This window comes from Dermacentor albipictus, chromosome 3 (genome assembly GCF_038994185.2).
Source record: "Dermacentor albipictus isolate Rhodes 1998 colony chromosome 3, USDA_Dalb.pri_finalv2, whole genome shotgun sequence".
Classification (NCBI taxonomy): domain Eukaryota; kingdom Metazoa; phylum Arthropoda; class Arachnida; order Ixodida; family Ixodidae; genus Dermacentor; species Dermacentor albipictus.
The window spans coordinates 108,497,749-108,510,283 of NC_091823.1; the positions used below are offsets into that span (position 1 = coordinate 108,497,749).

Here is a 12,535-nt window from a genome sequence, read left to right on the forward strand (position 1 = left end):
TTTCTGATGCGTCGGTTTCGTATAATCCAACTGCGGATAAAACGCGCCAAGCGTCTGAACGCGACGGCTTGCCCCCGAAAAAAGGTGTTCTATGCCGCTAGCCTGTCGAAGCACGCGTCCGTGGCATTGGGCGTTAAGAGGCCAAATACGTACGAAGATGTGACTCTACTCCGCAAAGAAAGCTTCGCTTTGAAAGGCGAACGTATTTGAAATATATACACTACCTACACTTTCATATTTCATACCCGTTATTCTATTGAGTCCACTTCTTCGTGAGGGCCACTGGCATGACGCATTATCCCGCGTTCTTCCTCATTCATTCTCTCTCTCTCCAAAAATTAAAGGCGTGTTCCAGAACACTACAGTACCCCCTATCCCGAATGAACGGGAAAGTCGCATCACAGGATTACGAAAGCAAGAAAATGAACGCTCAGGTCAACTTACTCCAATTGCTCGTACATCGCCCTGTCTTCGGCGAACTACTTTCTCGCACCGATTCACGACCAAACTGGCGACGCTCTAAGGCAGGCGCATCGTTGTTTCTTTCACAAAAAAGCCTTCTAGATAACTCCGCAGTGCGATTTAAAGAGTTTGAGCAAATGACTATCAGGTTTGTTCAAGCAAACTATCACTGGTATCGCTTTAGGAGCCGCAAGGTCACGTATTCACTGCCTGCTGACTTAAGCGTTACTGCGAAGTTATCTTTGGACTTCGTGACAAGACAAAGTCGCCTACTGGCCTACAATTCCTATGCTAAAGCGCTCGCGTACGTTTTCCTTTTCTTCTTTTTTTTTCGGGGGGGAAGGGGGGAGAGGACCTTTCATCATGCGCAAACAAAGGCGTTGTTTTTAGAAAAATAGTTCCTGCTTAACAACTGGGAAATTATCAATGCAAATATACGGGGTCCTCATGTTTCAGTTTTCAAAAGTTTTTAAAAATCATCTGTCGCAGATATAATTCTTTTGCTTCAGCTGGATTACTCAAAGAGGCGCAACGTTACTTGCGTGAGAAATCAGAACACATACTCAAATAATTAAGAACATTACTAATTAGCTTCTTAATCAATTACTTTATGGCACATATGGTAATTTACGAGCTGCATGTGCAATAACTACTGAGAGTGAGCTTTTCGTTGCGCCATAAAAAAAAACGGTCCTTGAAAATCGGTTGTGAGTCCCTTTAAAATTGTCCTAGCTCCATAGAATGAATTGGGCATGGGGTGAAATTTCGAAATAGTTGTTTGTCTTCGAATCGCATGGAAAGCACTTCCGCTTAAACTTTTTAAAATTATACTGGTTATCACAGGTTGAAAGAGATAAACTAATTTAAATATTTAGGCGCGACGTTAGCGAATGGTTACAGCTGAAACGTCTACATTGGCGGCACATGCACACTTCCTCGCAAGCGCTGTTCATTGCCCCAGTAGCCTAATGACGCGCCGAGAAATTAAAACCGATAGCATATAAATATTTCACAAAGTCCAAACTAAAACATGCGTATGATATATTATATGCGCATGCTAAAACTCATATTGGCTGTCTAAAAAAAAATTTAGATCAGAGCAGTTCGTTCTACTTTTTATAGCAATATGACCGCAACGTGTGCGTTTCGCAACTTATGAAACCCAAAGGAATCAGTTTCACAGACAATACGTAACTTAAGTCAACTGCGATTCGTAATTTGTTATTAAACCGGATGCTCTCACTTGACGCTATCCTATGTGCTGTACAACTGTCAACTCGACAAACTCGTCACTCACATTCAATCTCGTTAACTGCGTTTTTTTTTCTCGGACAAACTGGTTCAAGTATGACTGCTATTCCCGTGCAGTTGCTGACTGAAAAACATTGCCTCAGATGTGTAGAAGAAACCAATGCCTATGTTACCTGGCTGTTCTTTCTCTAGCTTCTTTGTTTTATAAGGTAGCACACATTGATTTAGGCACTCTTCTATTTTTTCTTGGCATATTCCCAGGCGTTGAATTTTATTGCTATACTTCGAATCCTTGTCATTCCTGCTTGGGCTTTTTGGCCTGCAGTATATATATAGACAACTATTTCTTCGGGAGCTGGTATTAAGTGGAGAGGGCACTTGGGCAGGGGTGGGGGTCGGAGTGGAGTAAGTGTGTGTCTTTCTTTGAAGGCCTCATTCTGTTTACGGGTAACAACCCTGTCTCCGGTATTTAAAGAAAGGAAAAGAAAACGAAGATTAATAGCGTACAAACCGTCCGCGTTGTAAGCCAAGGGATAAAATAAATATAGACAGATCAAAGATTTCGATTACCAGTGGGCAGACTATGGAGGCCATGGATCGACCGATAAAAATCACACAGATACGAGATCATAAATACCTTCACGTGCGTTCAATTTCCAGAAGATAGTGCGTACATTCTGGCAGCTTGTCCTTGTCTGTCTATAGTTCAAGGGAAGAACAGATGGACAGCGTTTGAATGTGCACAGAGCAACGCAGACGTCCTCGGCACTTTTCAAGGGAGGAAAGAACTGAGAAAACTTACGTTCCAGAACCTGGGATCCAACTCCCAGGGCTGTCTCGTTCGTAAGCGCCGTTTACCACTGGCTCGTCGCGTTCGCTAGTAATATTGTGACACGCTGACGAAGAAGACGTTTTAAGCTTGGTAGAAAGAAGATGACGCCTTGGACTTCGCGCGCCGTCTACCATGTTGTCAGTTGCTACAATTATTGTAAATATCCGTCCAAGTGCCACTTCGGTCGTCGTGAAATTTTTGTGCTCGGGCATCTCGTCGATTCTTCGGGTGTACGCCCTGATCCCAATGAAATACGGGCAGTGAAGGACTTTCCCGTACCAACAATTACCAAGGACGTTCGCACCTTCATGGGCCTTTGTTCCTTTTTCCGTCAGTCTGTCCGAAATTTTGCGGACGTTGCGCGTCCTCTTAATCAGCTCCTCAAGAAAGACGCTGCTTTCATTTGGGGCCCTGAGCAAGCTGGTGCTTTCACCGAGCTGATTGGGCTGCTTACCTCCCCGCCCATTCTCGCTCATTTTGATGCGTCAGCTCCAACGTAAGTGCATACCGATGCCAGTGGTCATGGTATTGGAGCTATCTTGGCACAGAACCAACAAGGGCGAGAACGTGTTATTGCCTACGCAAGCCGCATTCTTTCCCCTGCTGAGCGCAAGTATTCTGTCACCGAACGCAGGTGTCTGCCTCTAGTTTGGGCAGTGGACAAATTCCGCCCGTATTGGTACCGGCGGCAATTCACAGTCATCACTGATCACCACGCTCTGTGTTGGCTTTAGTCCCTCAAAGAGCCTTCAGGGCGCCTCGGCCGCTGGGCTCTGCGCCTTCAAGAATACAACTATGCAGTTGTATACAAGACCGGCCGGTTACTTCAAAATGCGGACTGCTTGTAGCTCCATCCTCTCGACCCACCTGACGTTTCTGCGACCGGCATCCCTGTCACCGTTCTCTCTGGCTGCTTTTCGCGATATTGGAGCGGTACAACGCCGGGACGCCTCCTTACAAGACCTTATTCAACGGCTCACTTCAACGACGCCCGATCCTTCCCTTCGCATGTTTGAATTTGACGATGGCATATTGTACCGCTCTAACATGCACCCGAACGGCCCTGACCGACTCTTCGTTGTGCCTGAGCATCTGCGCCAGACTGTTCTCACTCAACTGCATGATGTAACGACTGCTGGCAACCTTGGTGGGTCACGAACTTATGACCGTGTTCGGCGGCGCTTCTTTTAGCCTGGTCTGTATACCGTGACGTCTGCCGTTATATCGCTGCGTGTGACCTTTGTCAATGACGTAACAAGCCAACCACATTCCCTGCTGGCCGCCTTCAACCACTTGACGTACCATCCGAATCATTCTTTCATATAGGTGTTGATCTTTTAAGCCCTTTTCCTAAGTCTGCTTCGGGAAACAAGTGCATTGCTGTAGCAACAGACTATGTCACCCGATATGCAATCACACGGGCTATTCCGACAAGCTGTGCAACCGATGTCGCTGTCTTCCTCCTAGAGAACGTCAGCCCTCACCACGGTGCTCCTCAACAGCTCCTCACCGACCGAGGCCGCTACTTTCTTTAGTTGTTAATGACATTCTACACTCGTGCGCGACTAAATACAAACTTGCTACTGCTTATCATTCTCAAACGAACGGTCTAACCGAGTGTCTTAACCGAATCCTTACTAATATGCTGTAGATGTATGTCTCTGCTTACCATCGCGACTGGGACGTTGCGTTGCCGTTCGTTACTTTTGCCTAGAATTCGTCTCACCATGATACCGCCGGCTTTTCTCCATTCTTCCTCTTGTTTGACCGCGACCCTACGCTACTTTTCGACACCGTTCTGCCTGCTAGTCTGCATTTCACATCTGAGTACGCCCATGAAGCCATACTCAAAGCTCAAGAAGCACGCCATATGGCCCCACTTGTGGAGTCGCAGGACAATCAGCGGCGCTTATATGACGGCCGCCATCGTGACGTCCATTACACACCGGGCACCCTGGTTCTCCTTTGGTCGCCGTCGCGACTCGTTGGCCTCTCAGAGAAGTTACTCTCACGCTACTCTGGCCCTTACCGTGTCTTGCGTAAAGTAACTGACGTCACGAACGAAATCGCCCCTCTTGAGCCAACCGTGGCTCAGCATCGATCCGACGTGGTCCACGTCGCGCGTCTTAGGTCGTATCACTCGCCCGCCTCCTAACCAGCACCTAGCCGGTGCTTGAGCCGCCGGGGGTCATGTTGACGAAGAAGGCGTTTTAAGCTTGGCCGGAAGAAGACGACGCTCTGGACATCGCGTTCTGTCTACCATCTTGTCAGCTGCTACAATTATTGTAAATACCCTGTAAATATACTTCTGACTACGTTTCACCCCATAATATATAATATGTTGGACATCACGATCGGCTGGTACTTGCTCTTTCGAACAACAGTTCTTCGCGAATGCGGGTGCTGTATTCCGCGGGGAGCCCCGTGCACAACACCGGGCTCCAAACTGTGACTCGTGGGGCTATAGCTAACCCAGCAAGTACACTTTTTGTGCTCCATCACTCCAGTATCATTATTTGTTGTTGTTGTTGTTGTTGTTGTCCATGTAGACATTACAAGCACTACAAGTAAATACAAAAGTGGACGTGCAATTGTCTCCTAAAAAAGGACAGCACGCCCACCCGCTTTCTGTAAATCGAACAAGTCTCAGAGACGGTGGCCGGAACAGTTCGCTGCTGACCTCAGGTGCAGCCGATAAAGAAGTGAAATGTAATTGCTGTCCTGACATGCAAAAGGATCAGCAGCTTCTCAAATTCATGGATAGTTGCGGCTAGCTTATTAACCTTCAGTGATGGGTGAAGGAAAGGTCAGAAAATGGTGTCGACACTTCAAAAATGGCCGCATGAATGTGTACGATGAAGGGGGAGGAGGGGGGCAGGCATAGCATCCAGACCAATGATACTGTTCAACAACTAGCTGGACCGGGAATTGTGATTAGATCGACGACTGACAGTTAGTGGTATGGCTGATAAATTTCCTATTGCCGGACGCACTACAGTTTCCACGACTGCATCTGGAAAGCTCGGATACCACAAAGTGTGTGCAAGGTGGGTACCAAGAATGCTTACTGACGAATTTAACAGAAAAGAATGTCAATTGGACGAGCGTTTTTGGACCGCTAGCGACAAGACAGAGACGAGTTGTGTTCGCTCATTGTTACACGCAGTGACACTTGGATGTGCTACACCACTGCAGAAACAAAATAACAATCAGTGCAGTAGCGCAACTCTTCTTCACCAAGATCGAAAAATATTCAAGCAATCTCCTTAGTCGGGTCGTAAAATGATAGCTACCGTTTTCTTGGACGCAAAGGGCATTCTTTTGGCTACTTTCATGGAACGTGGTACCACAGTTACAGCTGAGGTACACTGCAAAACGCTCCCCTAACAGAGACATGCGATCAAAAATCGACGCTCGCGGGAAACTCTCGTCTGGAATTGTCCTACTCCATGACAACGCGCGTCCTCACACCACTGCCCGAACCAAGTAGAAGATTAAAGATTTTGGTTGGGAACTTTCGGCTCGCCCACCCTACGGTCCCGACCTTGCATCAAGTGACTATTTCCTCTTCTTGCACTTGAAACAGTGGCTTGGGGAACAAGGGTCTGAAGACAACAATAAACTCAAGACCTCCGTTGTCAACTGGTTCGATTCCCAGGAGGCCAACTTCTATGCAGAGGGACTAACGAAACGGGTGCAGTGGTACGAAAAGTGCTTAAAGTTAACGGTGATTGTGTACAAAAGCGAAGTAGGTTTGTAATAAACTAAACCCACCAACAAATACTTTTACTAACGAATATACATGTTTTAGGACCAACTGGCCCTTGCTTTTTGAACAACGCTCGTAGCTAGAGCAAGTACTTTAGCATAAGCACGCATTGGCACGTTAGTCTTGTACATTCCATTGCTGTCGAATCGGCACTGTAATGAACCAGCGCCCTTATTATAAACGTTATCGCGTTATGGAACTCTTCGTAAGAGGAGACGTCGGCGGATCGGGATGGCGAACATAATTTGACGCGATAGCATTAAGGGCCCCATGTCGCAGAAAATACGGCGTATTGCCTGCACGCCGGTAGCTCTAAAGGCGCGTTTATAGTCCGACGTTATCGACGCGTGGGCGAGCCTCGTTGGACGCCGGGCGCGTCGGAGTGCTTTGGCCGCGTCCGGTGGCGTTGGCAGCGCTAGTGCGTCGTACAATCGGTCGAACTATAGACGCTGTTGTTCTCGCCAACGTGACGTAACGTGTGCGCGTGCTCACGCTACGTCGGACTATATTCAGGTCTTACCGGCTGGATCGGCGCGCCGACTGCAAGCCCTTTCATGGGCGAGTTCTCGCCGCCGCTCATCGAAGGCTGCCTGTTCCTTGGGGGAACGCACAACGCGTGGATGTCCCATCCGTTTTCTGAGACTGAACGGAAACGAAGCTGGCGCAGCGCGCGCGATACCCTTTCCTGCCCTTTCCCTCCCTCTCGGAAGCGAAGCGGCTCTGATTGGCTGTACGCTTGGTGTGAGCGCGCGCGCCTATGCAGCTGGAATCCTTGCTAATGACTCATGCTCCGACACCGGTGCAGCTCTCAACTCATCAAACCGCCCTTTCCCGCAGCTGCTCTGCTCTGGGAACAACGGGTTTTTGCGTGACCCGACCGCCACCGAAACTTGTGGGCCAATGCAAGCTTCACTTAGATAAACACCGACAAGGCAAGCATTTTCTGTTCTCAGACTGAAATATTGAAAGTGCGAAACAATAACAGACGATCGGCACACCCAAGAGGCCGCGTTACTACTAGAAAGCTCGCCTTCGTACATAGCGTTTCCCTGTAAACATTGCTGTTACATAAGCTGCAGTTGCCGGGATGACAGAATATTAGTCAGGGATCTTTGAATGCTATCGCGTTCCACTATTCAAGGCGAATCTTAAGCGTCCTCCCAATTTTATTACCGAAGGTGGCCAACAGTGGCGAAGAGCGGTTGCAGACTAAAAACTTTGTGAATTCGGTATCAGATCACCCGCCACTGCAATGTCAGCGAACTATGTGCAAGGGCGACCTCTACACCGACTGGGACGACGGTTTATCTGTGGAGGTCGGCCGCTTACTGATCTACCTGTGATACCACTGAAGGTTCACCTTCGTTAGGGACAGCTCTACGCTGCTGATCAGTGATCTGATCTGGTGTATAATGCGAATTTCTTATCGTACTCTTCAAAGGCAGTGTCACCATGACATTCGTCTTCGAAAGCTCCTTCTTGTATCAGTCAGGCATTGCACCGTCGTGCATTTTTTTTTATCAATGGGTGAGGTAACAGCGATTACTCCTGGGTTGGAAAATGTGTCCTCGTTGTCTAAGATGCGTACAGTGCTCACGGAATGAAATAGGACACCGAGCATTTAGTATAACCCTACATATGTGCAAAATACACGAAAGCACCATGTCATGTCGCTAGAAATTTGGTCACCAAAGGTGACGAGGACTCCGATGCAGGTGTACGTGCCAGAATTGCGTCTATGTGACACGAACTGCAGCCGGTGGAAACGAAAGTATGCGAATAACTTAGCCCTAAATTGACGCGTTTCATTCCGTGAGCACTGTACATTTAAGATCCACGGTTTTCGGTGCTTGAAGCCAAAGGGCATCGAGACAGAAAATATGCTAACTTCGCGCGCTGCAATGCGTTAGTGCAGGGAAAGTTATCTGAATGGTTCGCACATTCCCGTGAAATACGTATTCGCTGAAAAGGAGGTCCCTGCAGGGACTGCTCGGCAGCGTAAACAGCGGCTTTACTAAATAAATTTATTGTTTCACAGTAGCTCAGTGGTATTGAGCTCGATTCCTGTATCTCCGTACAACATTACGGGCGCTTTTTCAAGCACAGGCCCCTTATAAATACGAGATAAATTTATTGTTTCACAGTACCTCTGTGGTATTTACCTCGATTTCTGTCACTCCGTACACCATTAATGGCGCTTTTTCAAGCACAGGCCCCTTATAAATATCAGATCAGTCTACGTGAGGATTTTCCACCAGCCGACGTACAACCCAAACGTAGTACATCTCATTTTGTATTTTGCAACAATTCTTTTTTTTCCTTCTTTTTTTTCTTTTTTTCCATTCTCTATGCCTTTCGCCGTAAGGGTCGCCTTCGTTATCTGTCCCCGGTATCGGCCATTCGGCGGGGCTGACTGTAAGACGTACATAGGATCGGCGGTGAAAAAATGATCAGAAAATACAGCGTCGAAGCACTTTTCAAAAGTAAACTTTTCTAGTGTTCGCAATGCAATTCGTATACACTTACAGGTGCGGAGCAGTCATCACAGCGAAGAAATGACTACACCGAAGGTGACGGCCTAATCGGACGCCCCCTTACGCACGTACAACTTATTAACTTCGTCCGCGGTATCCTAATCAGTGCTCAGCATGCCCTTTCAATTGTCCTATCGTTCGCAAATCTGCGTGACAACAGGCTGGCACGCGCTTCGGCTATACTCAACCATTCGCAACACCTCAGACGAGCACAGCTAGATTGCTCAACGCGAACGGCGTCCCATGTATTTCTAGAATTCAACTCAGAATGACTCTCTGGCACATTTCCAGCATGCAGTCACGAGACACTGAGTTCTGAGGAAGGTTCGTTTCGATGAGACTTCGCAGCGGAAAAGCGTTGGTCGGTGGCGTGTTGCGCAAGGAGTGCTGGGCACAGAGTGGTTCCGAGGAGGAATACAAAAGAGCGGGGAGACGCCGTTGAACAATGAAACCGTCGGCGCTCGGGCATGGCATAGCAGCGCTTTTCTTTTCGCTCAAGGCGAGCTAGGCGCTCCCGCGAAGTTTTCGCGGAAATGTACAAGCAGCCGTACTTTCTCGAGGCCGTCAAGGCTAGCAGTAAGACTTATTCCCGCGCATCATTTTCTCGCAGAGTTATACAAACAAACTGTCATTGCATGAGGAAACCCTGGAATCCATATTGCTTGGCTCGAGACGCGAGAAGTCAGAAGTGCAACGAATTCTGCTTTAAATATAGCGATTTCTCGAACTCGTCACTCCGCATGCACGAACGGTCGTTTCCTTTCAGGACGACAGAGGGACATGTAGGAACAATGGAGAAGCAGCAGCATAACCGAAAGCCCAAGGTTCATCAGCAGGTTGGATACCTTGTACTTCAGATACAACATAACGTTGCAATGGAACATGAGCGCGAACGATCGGGCATGCCAGAGTTTGCGGGACTTATCCTGCTAGCCTGTCTGTGAGTCACGTTTCGATAACTTTACGACTCCTTCCAGAGCAGATGACATGCGGTTACTAATTAAAGTGAGTGCTCATCAAGAAAGAAGCATACAGTAAAAGCCTCACTACAACGAAGTCAGGGACAGGAAATACGCTTCTTTATAACCGATATTTTGCTGAGCGTGAAGAGGCTATAAAAAAGAGTCATAGTAACGCGGGTCGCGCACTACAACGACACGGAAGCTAAATTGCGAGCGCGGTGGCAAAGTCCCCCCCCCCCAAACAAAAAAACAAAAAAACACACAATATGGGTAAAGCTATAGCTCAAATAAAACGAGTTTCTTAAAACCAGGGATTACTGAAGTCACGAGTAACAAATCCCGGCGTTCCGAGCGAAGTGACAGAAATTTCATTGCTACTGTTCGCTATGCGAGTCTTTTGCCCAAGATCTGAGCAACTAAGTTGAGGTTCAAACAGGACTGCCAATTTTACTACAGGGGTTATAAGTATTTGCTCTTATCAGGCACGGCGTTAGGAGGAGCTGCTGAAAGCTGTGTGAAAACTTTGCCTCGTAATCTAGAATGCTTCGCTTCGATGGCATACGCATTTTTTATAGCGATGGGAATATTTCTAGAGTGGCAAGAGTGGTATAGACTTCAGCGAAGGGAGTAAACATTGAACTTCGGTATTAGTCACCGCATGCAAAGCTGTACCTTTGCTGTAGCTCGTATTATTAAGCAGGAATGATCACTTTGCATATGCAACATTTCTCACTCTAAGTGCCTTAATGCACTAGAAGTATAGATTTACATACTGTAGTCACAATACCTAGTGGAAGGCTACAGCTTGAAAACCGACGGGGACAAAGGAGGCGCACAGAGTACACAGCGGCAACGTGACAGACGAAGCACACAAACACAGCCTTCCAGTATGTTCAACCAACAAGCCCGAGTAGTTACTCTGCTCCCAATACCTGCTTGAAAACTAATAAATATAGCCATCGAAACTGAGAAGGCGTGCGCCGAGGATGCGCCTGCCTTCATCCAAAAGTGTCTCACGCACCTCGCGCTTTGTCATCTCATACTGAAAACCGTATCGTGGAACGCATAGATTTTAATGGGAAAAGATCAGCATTGCTTACGGTGCAGGACACGGAAGTTTGCGCTGTCTCGACATCTTCGCGGTTACATGCAAGCTTTAGTCAACCAACGTCATCAGATCACATTCACTTGCCAAGTGGGGCATTACGCGGAAGAACAGGTGGCTGTTTTCCAACAGCATTATCTCGCACGCTTCATTTTTTTGTTCTTTTTTCATTAAGTACCTGGATGTAGGTCAGCACATGTGATCCGTCCTTTGCAGTTTGAAAGCATAATGGCACAAGAACGAAAAAAAAACATCATAGAAGACGTTGAACGCATTCGTAAACAAGTATTTCAAGGGACTGTGTACGAGACACAGCTGGCTGCGCTACCAACATGGTGCCCGAGGATGTTTGTAAACCACATTGAATTAGCAGCGGCGTGCCCCATAAAGCAACCCAGGACTTAATGACGCCTATCAGCGCACAAGGGGCCGGCGTTAGTGGGAAACGATGTGCATGTAACGCATACTCTTACCCGAACTATCCGGAGCGGCGTCAACAGCTGAGTGAGTCACTCCGTCCTGCACGCCGCCGCCACCGCTAGAAGAAGAAACGCCCCGTCCAAGAGCAAGGCGACGAACGATGGGTTCTTCGGCGAAAAAAAGCTCGGCTTCCGGTGGTCAGCTAGGGAAGCACCGCGCGGGGTATCGTCCCTGCGCGAACGGACGCAATCCACGGCGCCGCGATACAGAAGAGATCTCACTACAAAGTCACCAGGGCGTCGCGCCGATCCGCGTATATAAACAGACACCGCGTACACTCTTACACACACACACACGCACAGGCGCAAGTACGCCGCAGTGAAAACAAAGGCGAAAGGGGCAGGCGAAAGAGAAGTCAGCGCCGATTTCACCGATATTCTCGGCTCCACACAGCCCGCTCGCAGTTTCGCGGCAGGGCCAACAGCAGTGCGGTCCCCCAGGAAAACCGGTTTCTCTCGCGTAACCCAAAGCGAACACTGGACAACTCCGGCGCTACGTAGAGCAACAGTGAAGGGCATCAACTCACCGGTGGCCGCGGCAGGCAGCAGAGAGCGCAAGGCGCCGCTCCGACACTCACGCACTCGCTACAACAACAATCTCGGCCGGCAATCGAAGCCGCGCGAGGCGTCCTTGAACACTCTCGGGCAGCCCACGCACTTTGCAATATAACGCCGGGCCTGTCGCCGTAACTGCCGCTCGCCCGCGCCACTAGGCAGACCCTTTCCAAAGCTCCGAGGGCATTCTCCCCGGAGTTCCTTGGCCCTAAATGAAAGGACACACGTACGATTGGAGCAAAAACAAAACACACTGTTGCGCATGCGCTGTGCGGACAGAAGTGTGCGCGTTCCGAGCGATGTTATTCCTAGTGTCTTTTGTGCTCACGCAGAGGACGTCATCTCCGACAACACTCTCTGTAATTACCCATTCATATAATTACCATGAGCGATCACGCGAGTGAAGGCGTTATTCATCTGTTGGACGCTCCCTAAGCGCCCAATGAGGTGGTTGTGCTGTACGATTTCTGTTTGTATGTATGTCTCGGTAATTACCGCCTTTGTTCACGGCCTCATCATCCGCATGCAAATAGAAAAGAAAATAGAGCGAGGAAAAATTGAAAAAATGGTGGAAGGCAAAGAAAGG

The 12,535-nt window shown here is 48.3% G+C and overlaps 1 protein-coding gene across 2 annotated transcripts in view; it reads right to left on the reverse strand.

Annotated features, from left to right (window-relative positions):
- LOC135904871 (DNA damage-regulated autophagy modulator protein 1-like) overlaps positions 1 to 12,052 on the reverse strand; it is an 87,762-nt gene extending 75,710 nt beyond the window's left edge. The window contains exon 1 of one of the 2 annotated variants that reach the window (XM_065435851.2): positions 11,922 to 12,052. The gene's annotated coding sequence lies outside the window, so the exon portion shown is untranslated. Of the gene's footprint in view, positions 1 to 11,388; positions 11,872 to 11,921 lie in introns of those variants that run through there. The other variant, XM_065435850.2, reaches the window with a different exon arrangement.
- Between the last annotated feature and the right edge of the window lie 483 nt (positions 12,053 to 12,535).